The sequence below is a fragment of the Phyllobates terribilis genome, unplaced genomic scaffold (assembly GCF_046119375.1).
Source record: "Phyllobates terribilis strain yellow unplaced genomic scaffold, ASM4611937v1 Scaffold_9__5_contigs__length_417890890, whole genome shotgun sequence".
NCBI lineage: Eukaryota > Metazoa > Chordata > Amphibia > Anura > Dendrobatidae > Phyllobates > Phyllobates terribilis.
The window spans coordinates 283973451-283989156 of NW_027362769.1; the positions used below are offsets into that span (position 1 = coordinate 283973451).

At 49.8% G+C, this 15706-nt stretch overlaps 1 protein-coding gene across 3 annotated transcripts in view; it reads right to left on the bottom strand.

Moving 5' to 3' along the window:
- Positions 1 to 15706, bottom strand: part of ORMDL1 (ORMDL sphingolipid biosynthesis regulator 1) — an 83517-nt gene that overhangs the window by 66999 nt on the left and 812 nt on the right. The window lies entirely within an intron of this gene.

Consider the following 15706-nt stretch of genomic DNA (forward strand, 5'->3'; position numbering starts at 1 on the left):
TCGTCCGGCGGAGGAATTATGTTCGGAGTTCCGTAGGTGGGCCACGGACACCCAGTGGAATGACCCGGCTCTTAGGAGCCAGTTTTGTCAAGGGTTATCTGACAAATTAAAGGATGTGTTGGCACAGTATGACCCTCCCGCCTCACTGGAAGCCGCTATGGCCCTTGCTATTCGCACTGACAGACTGCTTCGGGAGAGGTGCGGGATAACTCCGCCGCCTGGGATGACTCCACCTCCTACAAGGTCCCCTCATATGGAGGTTCCCCTGGTCAGTCCAGAGGAGCCTATGCAGTTTGGAGGGACATCTTCCCGGGGGAGGGGACCGGCGGTGCACCACAAGACTGGAAGGTGCTTCTTCTGCGGGAGAAAGGGACATTTTATTGGGGGGTGTCCATCCCGTCCTTTGCAGAGTAAAGAGTCGTCGGAAAACTATTGATCCCAGGTTGTGTGGTGGACGGCAATCTGGGAGTAGGTATTTCGTCCCTAGGTTCGTCTCAGTTTCTCGTACCAGCGGAGGTGGTGGTGGGTACGAGAACTGAGAGGATATCTGTTCTTCTAGATAGTGGGGCCGGGGCTAATCTGGTGGACGCTCGGTTTGCCCGGGTTCAAGGTATGCTATTGAATATGTTGGCTAAACCCATCCCCATATTTTCGATCGACGCCAGGCCTCTCGGTCAGGGAAGTTTTTTGCAAGTGGTGCATAACGTAAATCTTCAAGTGGGGGCGATACATAAAGAACAGTTGTCTTGTTACGTGTTGGAGGGTCTTCCCACTCCTATTGTGTTGGGCCTTCCTTGGTTAACTAAGCATAATCCGGTTATTAATTGGCAATCCAGGGAGATAAGCCAATGGAGTGAATTCTGTAATAAAAACTGCATGAATACGGTCATCGGTGCTGTCACTCCTAGGGTCTTACCTCCATTTCTGGCGGACTTTGAGGATGTATTCTCGGAGAAAGGGTGTCAGGAACTACCTCCTCATCGCGTGTATGACTGTTCTGTAAAATTGCTCCCTGGGGCCAAGTTACCTAAATCTAGGTTGTATAACCTATCTGGTCCGGAGAGGCAGGCCATGAAGGATTATATTTCTGAGAGTCTGGCTAAGGGGCATATTAGACCTTCATCTTCCCCGGTGGCCGCGGGGTTCTTCTTTGTGAAGAAGAAAGATGGAGGCCTACGCCCTTGCCTGGATTTCCGTGAACTTAATCAGATTACGGTCCGAGATCCGTGTCCACTCCCACTTATCCCCGATCTCTTTAATCAAATCGTGGGCGCCAAATGGTTCTCTAAGTTGGATCTCAGGGGGGCGTACAATCTGATTAGGATACAGGAGGGGGATGAGTGGAAGACGGCGTTTAACACTCCGGAGTGGCATTATGAGAACCTTGTCATGCCATTCGGTCTGACTAATGCCCCGGCGGTGTTCCAACACTTTGTTAATGACATTTTTCGCCGCCTGGTGGGTCAGTTTGTGGTCATATATCTGGATGACATCTTAATTTACTCGCCTGATCTTGTGTCTCATCAGGAGCATGTTAGGCAGGTGTTACAGATCTTGCGGGATAATAAACTGTACGCCAAATGGGAGAAGTATGTGTTCGCCGTACAGGAACTCCAGTTTTTAGGTTTCCTGGTGTCAGCGTCCGGTTTTCGTATGGACCCAGGGAAAGTGCGGGCAGTTCTTGAGTGGGATCTGCCAGAGAATCTTAAGGCATTACAACGTTTCCTGGGGTTTGCTAATTATTACCGGAAATTCATTCGTAATTTCTCATCCATGGTTAAACCTCTCACAGACATGACAAAAAAGGGGACAGATTTTTCTAGGTGGTCTGACAAGGCTTGTCAAGCATTCTCCTCCTTGAAAAAATGTTTTGCCTCAGCACCCATACTCATTCAACCTGATGCGTCACAGCCGTTCATTGTAGAGGTAGACGCTTCTGAGGTAGGGGTGGGAGCAGTTTTGTCACAAGGTTCGTCCCCTGGTAAGTGGCGTCCGTGCGCTTTTTTCTCCAAAAAATTGTCGTCCGCTGAGAGGAATTACGATGTCGGCAATAGGGAACTCTTGGCTATTGTTAGCTTTCGAAGAGTGGCGCCATTTTTTGGAGGGGGCAGTCCATCCGGTCACCGTCATCACTGATCACAAGAACCTGCTTTATCTGGAGTCCGCAAAACGTCTGAATCCCAGACAAGCCAGGTGGTCGTTGTTTTTTACCAGGTTTAATTTTGTCGTTACATATCGTCCTGGGTCAAAAAATGTGAAGGCGGATGCCTTATCTCGTAGTTTCCCTGGGGCCGGGAATACGGATGATCCGGTTTCTATCCTTCAAGAGGGGGTGGTGGTGTCGGCAGTATGCTCTGAGCTTGAGGAGGAGGTATTGGAGGCTCAGGGGGATGCCCCTGTTGGACCTCCTGGGAGACTGTTTGTTCCAGATCAGCTACGACAAAAGGTGATCGAGGCACACCATAACTCAGCTTTGGCAGGACACCCAGGGAGTAAAGCAACTGTGGATCTCCTCTCGCGTCGGTTTTGGTGGCCTAATTTACATAAGGAGGTGGTAACTTTTGTTGCGTCCTGTGGGGTTTGTGCGCGCTCTAAGACCCCACATACCAGTCCATCTGGGGCCCTCTTACCTTTGAAGATCCCGGAGCGTCCTTGGACTCATCTGTCTATGGACTTTATTACGGACCTCCCGCCGTCCTCGGGTAAAACTGTCATACTCGTTGTAGTAGACAGCTTCAGCAAGATGGCACATTTTATCGCTCTTCCTAATGCTATAACTCTTGCGCAGGTGTTCATTGGAGAGATTGTGAGGCTTCACGGGGTACCCTCCGATGTGGTGTCGGATCGGGGGTCTCAGTTTGTGTCCAAATTCTGGAAGGCTTTTTGTACTCGGCGGGGGATGCATTTATCGTTCTCATCGGCTTTTCATCCTCAGACCAATGGTCAGACGGAACGTCTGAACCAGAGTTTGGAGACATATCTCTGGTGTTTTGTGTCAGAGAACCAGGAGGACTGGGCTTCTTTCTTACCTCTGGTGGAGTTTGCTCTTAATAATAGGCGGAGCGAATCCACTGGTAAGTCCCCGTTTTTAGGGGCATATGGTTTTCACCCCCAGTTTTGTACTTTCAGTAGAGGGGGCTCTTCGGGGGTTCCTGAGGAGGAACGTTTTTCGTCATCACTCGCTTCAGTATGGAGAGGGGTACTGAATAATCTGAGTACTATGGGGAACCGATACAAACGTATGGCTGATAGGAGGAGAGTGTCTGGTCCGGACCTAAGTGTGAACGATCGGGTATGGTTGTCTACCAAGAATATAAAACTCAAGGTTCCCTCCTGGAAACTGGGTCCCAGGTTCATCGGGCCGTACAGGATCAGTTCTATAATTAATCCGGTGGCATTCCGTCTTGACCTCCCTCCTACGTTTAAAATTCATAACGTGTTCCACAGATCTTTGCTTAAGAGGTATGTGGCGCCAATGATACCGTCACCTTTACCTCCTCCTCCAGTGGTGGTCAATGGAAATTTGGAGTTTCAGGTATCGAAAGTCATCGATTCACGTTTTAGTCGCCGGTCCCTTCAGTACCTGGTTCATTGGAAAGGGTATGGTCCTGAGGAGAGAATGTGGGTTCCTGCGTCAGATATTAACGCAGACCGGTTAATTCGGGCCCTCCACACGACTCACCCGGATAAACCTGGCCCTGAGGGTCCGGAGGCCCCTCGTAGAAGGGGGGTAATGTCATGGGTGTGTCGCCACGAAGATCGTCGCGACTACACAGCCTGACTTCTCGCAGCTGAGTTTTTGGTGCTTTGTGTTTTTTGGTTGTGAGGGAGTTAATTCTCTCTCTCTGTGCTTGACGAGGCTCAGCCTCGCCCAGCTGCAGTTAATGCTTCAGTATTGGGATTCCTTCAAACACCAGCTGGTCTGATAGGGAAGTTGTCGGTGAAAGCATTTCTTGCAGACCTTCAGAGTGGATCATTGTTTGGTGGAGTTCGGAGCGAGGAGTATGCAGTGTGGTTTGTTCCCTTTCTCCCTTTATCATTTATCTCCTAACCTGTTGTTGTTCCCTCTGTAATTGTGGTGTTAGTTTTTGTATGCAAGTTGGTTTTTTGGTTTTCCCCTTGTACTGTCTCGTTTGTCTAGTACTGTGTTTTGGGCATTTTCTATCCTGTTCCCCTTTGTTGTGATCGGGGTCCTTCTCAGGACTAGATTACTTAGGTTCAGGGATATTCAGGAGTTTAGGGTTACGCTGGCGGCCTGGACCTCTGTACCATTAACAGTACCTCCAGGTTGAGGGATTAGTCAGGGCCCCCGTCTAGGGTCAGCTCAGGCCCCTGACCCCCCTGTACGCTGTGACAGCGTGACACATGGAAAGAGGGCTGACTAGACTGGGGCAACAAACGCCCCATCGACTAGTCAAAGAAATCATTAGCATAAAAAATGGGGACAATATAAATGTTTTTTAATGCATTTATTTAACTGATTTACGCTATACAGGGCTGGTTAGGCAGGGAGTTTAATCATACATAGGTGAATGCTGTTGGGTTGGAGAGCATGGGGGAACTGATGGGTTCTCTAACTATTTTTCTATTCCCATTAGTACTAGTCAGCCTGTACAAACAGGCAAGTAATCAAGTGCTGATCGACAAGAATAAAGTCTATCAGAACTCATAAAATGGACGTTCAAGTTTAAAAGTTATCCCTATACACAGGACAGGGGATAAATTTCTAATTGCTAGGGCTCTGACCGCCATGGCCCAAACCGATCCTGAGAAATGGGGCTCTGACGAGCCTCAACTGAATGGAGAGGAGGCTGATCATGCGAACTAACACTCCAATCATTCTTAATGGAAGTGCTGGAGATTGCCAAGCATTTTTATGCATTCATTTCAATGGGGGTAAAACATTGCAAAAAAGCTGAAAGAATTGACATGCTGCAGATTTAAAAAAACGCATTGATTGTTAAAAAAGATAAAAATAACTAGAAATCTCATTCTCTTTGTTGGTACTGTAAAACGCAGCATTTTTTTTTACATTAAAAAAAAATCACTGCAAATGCTTAACTTCTGTCCAAACTCTAAGATTCTGTGTTTTTTGCACAGTAGCTGTAGATCTAAGTGAGGAGAGGATGGCATGTTCTTTTCTCCTCTGCATGCTGCTTGCTGCTCATGAACAGGAAGAAGTACATGCACCCAAAAGAGAAATCTCTCAACATTAATTACTAGCAGCCCGAGTTCCGAAACAAATACGTTTCGGAAGCTAGAAAAGTGTGCTCTACATAATAAAAACTAACTCAAATTACCCATTTCTACTTACTTTCAGCCTTTTTACACGATAAACAACAAAGTTGTCATAATTCATAAATTAGTAAATGGCATTAAGGAAAACAAAAATAAAATTTAGAAGATTACAGAGACGTTCGCCAATTCAAAAAGTGAATTGCCCACGGCAGATCACGTGGAAATCTCTCTGTATGCCTTACCAACTTCAGCTGATTTTGTTAAAATCTCTGCCTCAAGAACATTTCTATTCAATGATGTTACAACTAACAGTGTACCATTTGCAGAGTCCTCGTTTTGTATTCAAATTTCTTAACATAATGCTGCCCACCTTAAGTCTAGGGCAATGACTTGGCATGCCTGATGGGGTTACCCTTTTTAAAAATTCAATAGGAAAATGTTCCCTTTCATCGTCGTCATCTACAACAACAGAGTCATCGCTCCAACGTCAGCTGATGTTTTTCTTGGACTAACCTCAAAATTAAGCTCTTTATGTAGTAAGATCATCTAAATTTTACAAGCCAATATCTCCACAACGGAGAGGAGAAATTACAAAATAACAGCTGTGTTTTACTCATATCTGCAGCCACTAGTCCATGATTAACCCCTTTACCCCCGAAGGCTGTTTGCACGTTAATGACCAGGTCAATTTTTACAATTCTGACCACTGTCACTTTATGAGGCAATAACTCTGGAACGCTTTAACGGATCCCACTGATTCTGAGACTGCTTTTTCGTGACATATTGTACTTCATGACAGTGGTACAATTTATTTAATATGACTAGCGTTTATTTCTGAAAAAAAATCTGAAATTTGGCAAAAATGTCACCATTTTCAAGCCCTTAAATCAGAGAGATAGGTCACATTAAATAGTTAATAAATAACATTTCCCACATGTCTACTTTACATTTTTTTTTTTTGTTAGGAAGTTATAAGAGTTAAAAGTCGACCAGCAATTTCTAACTTTTCCAACAAAATTTAAAAAAAAAAAAAAAAAAAACAGGTTTATTAAAGGACCACATCACATTTGAAATCACTTTGAGGGGCCTTTATGACAGAAAGTGCCCAAAGTGACATCATTCTAAAAACTGCACCCCAAGGTGCTCAAAACCATTCAAAAAGTTTATTAGCCCTTCAGGTGCATCACAGGAATTTTTGAAATGTGGAAGAAAACAATGAACTTTTAACTTTTTTTTCATAAAAATCTCACTTTAGACACAATTTTTTTTTTATTTTCGCAAGTGTAACGGGAAAAAATGGAGTTCATAATTTGTTGCGCAGTTTCTCCTGAGCACGCCAATACCCTATATGTGGGGGAAAACCACTGATTGGGCACACGGCAAGGCTTAGAAGGGAAGGAGCCATTTAACTTTTTGAATGTAAAATTTGCTTGCATAATTAGCGGACGCCATGTCGTGTTTGGAGAGCCCCTGATGTGCCTAAACAGTGGAAACCCCCTACAAGTGACACCATTTTGGAAACTAGACCCCTCAGGGAACTTATCTAGATAAGCACCTTAAAAATCTAAAAAAAAAAAACCACCACTTTTTTCCCACAAAAATGATCTTTTAGCCCTATTTTTTTTAATTTTCACAAGGGTAAAAGGAGAAATTTGACCCCAAAAGTGGTTTTGCAATTTCTCCTGAGCATGCAGATATCCCATATGTGGTCGAAAACTACTTTTGAGGTACAATGTAAATTTCAATAGGGAAGAAGCGCCATATTGGAGTTCATATTTTGCTGGGCTGGTTTGACGGTGCCATATCACACTGGCAGAGCCGTAAGGTGCAATAACAGCAGAATCCCCCCATAAGAGACCCCATTTTACAAACTATACCCCTCAAAGAATTCATCTAGGGGTGCAGTGAGCATGTTGACACCACATGTGCCTCATAGAATTTTACACCATTGAGAGGTGAAGAAAGAATAATTACATTTTCAGCACCAAAGTTTTGTTAGCCCTAGATTTTACATTTTCACACTGGGAAATGGGTAAAAATAGCACCAAAATTTGTCCCACAATTTTTGCTAAATGTAGAAATACCCCAAATATGGGTACACAGTACTGACATGGCGAGACTCCGGCGGGACGGAGCGCTATTTGCCTCCTAGAGCGCAGATTTTCCTAGAATAGTATGCAGACTCCATATACACTGCTCCTAAATGCTAGAATAACAGAATTCCTTCTCAAGTGACCCCATTTTGGAATTATACCCCTTTTGGAATTTATCTACAGGTATGGTGAGGATTTCAACTACATGGGTATTTTCCAGAAACAAGCAGCAGTGGATGTTGCCGAATGAAAATTGCAAACTGCCGTTGTAGTGACAAGTACGTTGTGCCCAGCTCGAGCTTCAGGAGACATACACCCGTAAATTAGGCGGGCTCTCATCACTACAGAAATGCCAAACATATGGACGTTGACTGCAGTTTAGGCACACTGTGGGGCTCAAAAGGGAGGTGGGCATTAGTATTTGGGAGCACAGAATTTACTGAATTTCTTTTGAGGGGCAAGGGTCATTTTGCTTCTTCAGAGCCTTTGTGCTACTAATAACGTGGAAGCCCCCTATATTTCCATTAACAGATGACGTACCTGAGTGGGGATTTGCTTTTTTTGTGGATTGAGCCGAAACTTTTATTGTGATCCAAAATGTTATGTAAAATGTTCCCATTTATCCTGTGCTCTACGCTGAGCACTGATATTGTGGTTTCCATTTAAATCTCCGAGTGACGCAATTCAGATGAATCCCCGAGGGATCCATTCACTATAATGAAGCTGCAGAGTTAGGCCTCTTTCACACATCAGTGTGTCCGTTACGTGTGGTGACAATTTCCACACGTATCGGACACACATACACACTGTGACAGAGTCACTGGTTTTATATGCGAGAGGAGATATGTGTCACTCAGGATGCTCTCTTGTCTGAACTATAACCTATGGAATTTCTGCCAGCTTGTTATATGCTGGGGGTTACCGCTTTAAAAGGGTGTGGTTTTATGGGAATGACGTAGAGATGGGAGGGAAGTCATTCCCCATACCTCCCCATCAGGGTGTGGCAGAACACGGTTTAAATATTCAGTCAGTTTGTTTTCCTGTGTGGAGTGTGTGGTCTGGAGATTTGAAGTCTCCAGGCTGTGTGTGGCTGATGCCAGAGAGCAACACTGGAGGACTGGTGTTGCTGAAACTTCACAGGACTATCTGCAGCCGGCAAAGGCCTTGCTAGCTAGAGGACTCTGTTATATTTCACCTTTTGTTTTCCCGTTAATCCCAAGAGGGACTGTTTATTTTTATGGGACGCTGCTGGAATTTATGCCGCACAATAAACCAGCAAGAAGTTTACCCAAACCGTGTGTCCTGTGTCTGCCTCAGGAGAGCCGAGCAAGTCGCTTTACCACAACACACTGACCCATTAAAATGAATGCGTCTGTGCACGTCAGTGTTTCCACGGACCGTGTGTACTTGGCTGCAAAATGTCCCACACTGATGACACACAGATCTTGAAGCTCATCAAGAGAATGCCAAGAGTGTGCAAAGCAGTCATCAAAGCAAAAGGTGGCTACTTTGAAGAACCTAGAATATAAGGCTATGTGCCCACGATGCAGAAATGAAGCAGAAAATTTCTGCAGCATTTCTGCATCTCCCTGGCAGAAAAAAACGCATGCAGATTGTGCATGCGTTTTTCCTGCAGAATAAATGCGGATCCACATGCGGATTCACATGCGTTTCTGCATGCAGATTGACAAGCGCTTTCCAGGCGATAGCATCACCTGGAAAGTGCTTGACAACTAGGTCACACTATATAAATCCATGCAAACAGCATGGATTTATATAGTGTGACCGTAAAAATTAAAACAAATAAAGCTATACTCACCCCGGAGGCCCCGGCGTGGCTGCAGCGCTCGTTACTGTCTGGTTCCTGGCTGCCGGCATCTCGCGAGACAGAGCGGTGAAGGGCCTGCGGTCACATGACTGTGACGTCACCGCAGGTCCTCAAGCGATGCCAGCATTCAGAGACAAGCCGCCGGACAGGTGAATATAAACTTTATTTGTTATTTTATTCTTTTTTTACAGGTACAATGGTACCCAGGTCTGGATGAGAGTCTCCTCTCCTCCAGAACTGGGTACCATCCGCACATAGAGACGCATAGAAGCCGCTTGTAAAAATGTACAGTCGCGGTTTCTATGCGTCTCAATGCAAGTCAATGGCGGGAGTTCCGCTGCGCTTTCGCAAAATTAAATGACATGCTGCGGATTTTTGTACGCTGCATAAACGCTGCGGAAAAATCCGCAGCATGTGCATAGAACATGCGGAATCCCCTTGGGGACCATGGGGTACGGATTACCTAGCGTTTAACAAGTGTTTCCGCTGCGGAAATTCCGCAGCATAAACGCTTGAAAAACGCTACGTGGGCACACAGCCTAAGACATATTTTCAGTTGTTTCACACTTTTTTGTTAAGTATATAATTCCACATGTGTTAATTCATAGTTTTGATGCCTTCAGTGTGAATGTACAATTTTCATAGTCAAGAAAATACAGAAAAATCTTTAAATGAGAAGGTGTGTCCAAACTTTTGGTCTGTACTGTAGTTGTCTTTATTTTACATCCATGCGATGAATGCCAACTTTGTGCATGCCAGGTTGGACTTTATTGAGCACTACATGTGTAGAAACTGCCCTCATCACTGGGAGTTGTCCTAGCTGATAGTGATAGTGCCGACCATACTCTCTACTGGTGGAAAGCTGAAAAAAAGTGATCAATTTTTCTGGATGAAAACTGGAAAATGTTTTATACGCACATGTGAACTTAGCCTAAGACTCAAGGGGACATCACTCATCTACAAACTTAAAGGAAACCAGACAGCTGACACATGCTGCCCATCCACGGGCAGCATGTGTCAGGCACTGGCTGTATGATCTCAGCCAGACCTTATGTTTGACTCTCAAACGCTGTCATTTCTCAGAGAGAGACATACTGTAATAGAAGCCAGGGACCGAGACCGTGCTGTAGACTAGTCTGAAAGCGGGTCCCCAGCGGCTTCTCCCCGCCTGCTGCACTGCGATGCCAGGTCTCCTCCTATACGCACACGTAGGCAAAGACCTATCAATCCAGAGCAAGCAGGCTCGTGAGGTGCCAATAGCTCTGAATGCATCAGGTTCTGATATATGTGGAAAATACACAAAGCTCAGTGGCGCTGCCTGAGTAGACGGCACAAGCCACTGAGAGCTGTACAGCTCACAGATTGTCTGCAGCGCTGTAGACAATAACAGATACTGGGAGCAGCGGCAGAGACTCAGTGCTTGACAAGGGGAAAGGGGATAAAGCGCAGTTTATTATAAAAAACTGCAAAGGCACAGGGGGTCTCTGAAACTGGAAAAAAAAGTCTGTAATCAGAATAGTGAATAACCAAGAAAAAGAAAGCCAGTATTGCTGGACTAGGAAGTAAAAAAAGGTTAGAAATAAATATATTTCATAGTCTTGCAAAGAAAACAGTTGCTGACATCTGTGAGAAGCGTTCATCCGTGGGATGAGTCAAGCAGCAACGTCTGCAGAGTGCAGGATCCCATCACCTCACAGCTGGGTCAGTGCCACAGCAGGAGCAGAGTGCAGGATCCCATCACCTCACAGCTGGGTCAGTGCCACAGCAGGAGCAGAGTGCAGGATCCCATCACCTCACAGCTGGGTCAGTGCCACAGCAGGAGCAGAATGCAGGATCCCATCACCTCACAGCTGGGTCAGTGCCACAGCAGGAGCAGAATGCAGGATCCCATCACCTCACAGCTGGGTCAGTGCCACAGCAGGAGCAGAGTGCAGGATCCCATCACCTCACAGCTCGGTCAGTGCCACAGCAGGAGCAGAGTGCAGGATCCCATCACCTCACAGCTGGGTCAGTGCCACAGCAGGAGCAGAGTGCAGGATCCCATCACCTCACAGCTGGGTCAGTGCCACAGCAGGAGCAGAGTGCAGGATCCCATCACCTCACAGCTGGGTCAGTGCCACAGCAGGAGCAGAGTGCAGGATCCCATCACCTCACAGCTGGGTCAGTGCCACAGCAGGAGCAGAGTGCAGGATCCCATCACCTCACAGCTGGGTCAGTGCCACAGCAGGAGCAGAGTGCAGGATCCCATCACCTCACAGCTGGGTCAGTGCCACAGCAGGAGCAGAGTGCAGGATCCCATCACCTCACAGCTGGGTCAGTGCCACAGCAGGAGCAGGATCCCATCACCTCATAGCCGAGTTAGCGCCACAGCAACAGTGTCCGCGGAGTGCAGGATTCATCACATCACAGCCTGGTCAGCGCCACAGCAGGAGCGTCAGCACAGTGCAGGATCCCATCACCTTACAGCCAGGTCAGAGCCACAGCAGCAGTGTCCATGGTGTGCAGGGTTCCATCTCCTTACAGCCGGGTCAGGGATACAGCAGCAGCGTCCGCGGAGTGCAGGATCCATCACCTCACAGGAGGGTCAGTGCCACAGCAGGAGCAGAGTGCAGGATCCATCACCTCACAGCTGGGTCAGTGCCACAGCAGGAGCAGAGTGCAGGATCCCATCACCTCACAGCTGGGTCAGTGCCACAGCAGGAGCAGAGTGCAGGATCCCATCACCTCACAGCTGGGTCAGTGCCACAGCAGGAGCAGAGTGCAGGATCCCATCACCTCACAGCTGGGTCAGTGCCACAGCAGGAGCAGAGTGCAGGATCCCATCACCTCACAGCTGGGTCAGTGCCACAGCAGGAGCAGAGTGCAGGATCCCATCACCTCACAGCTGGGTCAGTGCCACAGCAGGAGCAGAGTGCAGGATCCCATCACCTCACAGCTGGGTCAGTGCCACAGCAGGAGCAGAGTGCAGGATCCCATCACCTCACAGCTGGGTCAGTGCCACAGCAGGAGCAGAGTGCAGGATCCCATCACCTCACAGCTGGGTCAGTGCCACAGCAGGAGCAGAGTGCAGGATCCCATCACCTCACAGCTGGGTCAGTGCCACAGCAGGAGCAGAGTGCAGGATCCCATCACCTCACAGCTGGGTCAGTGCCACAGCAGGAGCAGAGTGCAGGATCCCATCACCTCACAGCTGGGTCAGTGCCACAGCAGGAGCAGAGTGCAGGATCCCATCACCTCACAGCTGGGTCAGTGCCACAGCAGGAGCAGAGTGCAGGATCCCATCACCTCACAGCTGGATCAGTGCCACAGCAGGAGCAGAGTGCAGGATCCCATCACCTCACAGCTGGGTCAGTGCCACAGCAGGAGCAGAGTGCAGGATCCCATCACCTCACAGCTGGGTCAGTGCCACAGCAGGAGCAGAGTGCAGGATCCCATCACCTCACAGCTGGGTCAGTGCCACAGCAGGAGCAGAGTGCAGGATCCCATCACCTCACAGCTGGGTCAGTGCCACAGCAGGAGCAGAGTGCAGGATCCCATCACCTCACAGCTGGGTCAGTGCCACAGCAGGAGCAGAGTGCAGGATCCCATCACCTCACAGCTGGGTCAGTGCCACAGCAGGAGCAGAGTGCAGGATCCCATCACCTCACAGCTGGGTCAGTGCCACAGCAGGAGCAGAGTGCAGGATCCCATCACCTCACAGCTGGGTCAGTGCCACAGCAGGAGCAGAGTGCAGGATCCCATCACCTCACAGCTGGGTCAGTGCCACAGCAGGAGCAGAGTGCAGGATCCCATCACCTCACAGCTGGGTCAGTGCCACAGCAGGAGCAGAGTGCAGGATCCCATCACCTCACAGCTGGGTCAGTGTCACAGCAGGAGCAGAGTGCAGGATCCCATCACCTCACAGCTGGGTCAGTGCCACAGCAGGAGCAGAGTGCAGGATCCCATCACCTCACAGCTGGGTCAGTGCCACAGCAGGAGCAGAGTGCAGGATCCCATCACCTCACAGCTGGGTCAGTGCCACAGCAGGAGCAGGATCCCATCACCTCATAGCCGAGTTAGCGCCACAGCAACAGTGTCCGCGGAGTGCAGGATTCATCACATCACAGCCTGGTCAGCGCCACAGCAGGAGCGTCAGCACAGTGCAGGATCCCATCACCTTACAGCCAGGTCAGAGCCACAGCAGCAGTGTCCATGGTGTGCAGGGTTCCATCTCCTTACAGCCGGGTCAGGGATACAGCAGCAGCGTCCGCGGAGTGCAGGATCCATCACCTCACAGGAGGGTCAGTGCCACAGCAGGAGCAGAGTGCAGGATCCATCACCTCACAGCTGGGTCAGTGCCACAGCAGGAGCAGAGTGCAGGATCCCATCACCTCACAGCTGGGTCAGTGCCACAGCAGGAGCAGAGTGCAGGATCCCATCACCTCACAGCTGGGTCAGTGCCACAGCAGGAGCAGAGTGCAGGATCCCATCACCTCACAGCTGGGTCAGTGCCACAGCAGGAGCAGAGTGCAGGATCCCATCACCTCACAGCTGGGTCAGTGCCACAGCAGGAGCAGAGTGCAGGATCCCATCACCTCACGGCTGGGTCAGTGCCACAGCAGGAGCAGAGTGCAGGATCCCATCACCTCACAGCTGGGTCAGTGCCACAGCAGGAGCAGGATCCCATCACCTCATAGCCGAGTTAGCGCCACAGCAACAGTGTCCGCGGAGTGCAGGATTCATCACATCACAGCCTAGTCAGCGCCACAGCAGGAGCGTCAGCACAGTGCAGGATCCCATCACCTTACAGCCAGGTCAGAGCCACAGCAGCAGTGTCCATGGTGTGCAGGGTTCCATCTCCTTACAGCCGAGTCAGGGATACAGCAGCAGCGTCCGCGGAGTGCAGGATCCATCACCTCACAGGAGGGTCAGGGATACAGCAGCGGTGACCATGGTGTGCAGGATCCATCACCTCACAGCCGGGTCAGGGATACAGCAGCGGTGACCATGGTGTGCAGGATCCATCACCTCACAGCCGGGTCAGGGATACAGCAGCGGTGACCATGGTGTGCAGGATCCATCACCTCACAGCTGGGTCAGGGATACAGCAGCGGTGACCATGGTGTGCAGGGTCCCATCACCTCACAGGCGGGTCAGGGATACAGCAGCAGTGACCATGGTGTGCAGGATCCCATCACCTCACAGCCGGGTCAGGGATACAGCAGCAGTGTCCATGGTGTGCAGGATCCCATCACCTCACAGCCAGGTCAGGGATACAGCAGCAGTGACCATGGTGTGCAGGGTCCCATCACCTCACAGCCGGGTCAGGGATACAGCAGCAGTGTCCATGGTGTGCAGGATCCCATCACCTCACAGCCGGGTCAGGGATACAGCAGCGGTGACCATGGCGTGCAGGATCCCATCATCTCACAGCCGGGTCAGGGATACAGCAGCAGTGTCCATGGTGTGCAGGATCCCATCACCTCACAGCCAGGTCAGGGATACAGCAGCGGTGACCATGGCGTGCAGGGTTCCATCACCTCACAGCCGGGTCAGGGATACAGCAGCAGTGACCATGGTGTGCAGGGTCCCATCACCTCACAGCCGGGTCAGGGATACAGCAGCGGTGACCATGGTGTGCAGGATCCCATCACCTCACAGCCGGGTCAGGGATACAGCAGCAGTGTCCATGGCGTGCAGGATCCCATCACCTCACAGCCGGGTCAGGGATACAGCAGCAGTGTCCATGGCGTGCAGGATCCCATCACCTCACAGCCAGGTCAGGGATACAGCAGCAGTGACCATGGTGTGCAGGGTCCCATCACCTCACAGCCGGGTCAGGGATACAGCAGCAGTGTCCATGGTGTGCAGGATCTCATCACCTCACAGCCGGGTCAGGGATACAGCAGCAGTGTCCATGGTGTGCAGGATCCCATCACCTCACAGCCGGGTCAGGGATACAGCAGCAGTGTCCATGGTGTGCAGGATCTCATCACCTCACAGCCGGGTCAGGGATACAGCAGCAGTGTCCATGGTGTGCAGGATCCCATCACCTCACAGCCGGGTCAGGGATACAGCAGCAGTGACCATGGTGTGCAGGGTCCCATCACCTCACAGCCGGGTCAGGGATACAGCAGCAGTGTCCATGGTGTGCAGGATCTCATCACCTCACAGCCGGGTCAGGGATACAGCAGCAGTGACCATGATGTGCAGGGTCCCATCACCTCACAGCCGGGTCAGGGATACAGCAGCAGTGTCCATGGTGTGCAGGATCTCATCACCTCACAGCCGGGTCAGGGATACAGCAGCAGTGACCATGGTGTGCAGGGTCCCATCACCTCACAGCCGGGTCAGGGATACAGCAGCAGTGTCCATGGTGTGCAGGATCCCATCACCTCACAGCCGGGTCAGGGATACAGCAGCAGTGACCATGGTGTGCAGGGTCCCATCACCTCACAGCCGGGTCAGGGATACAGCAGCAGTGTCCATGGTGTGCAGGATCTCATCACCTCACAGCCGGGTCAGGGATACAGCAGCAGTGACCATGATGTGCAGGGTCCCATCACCT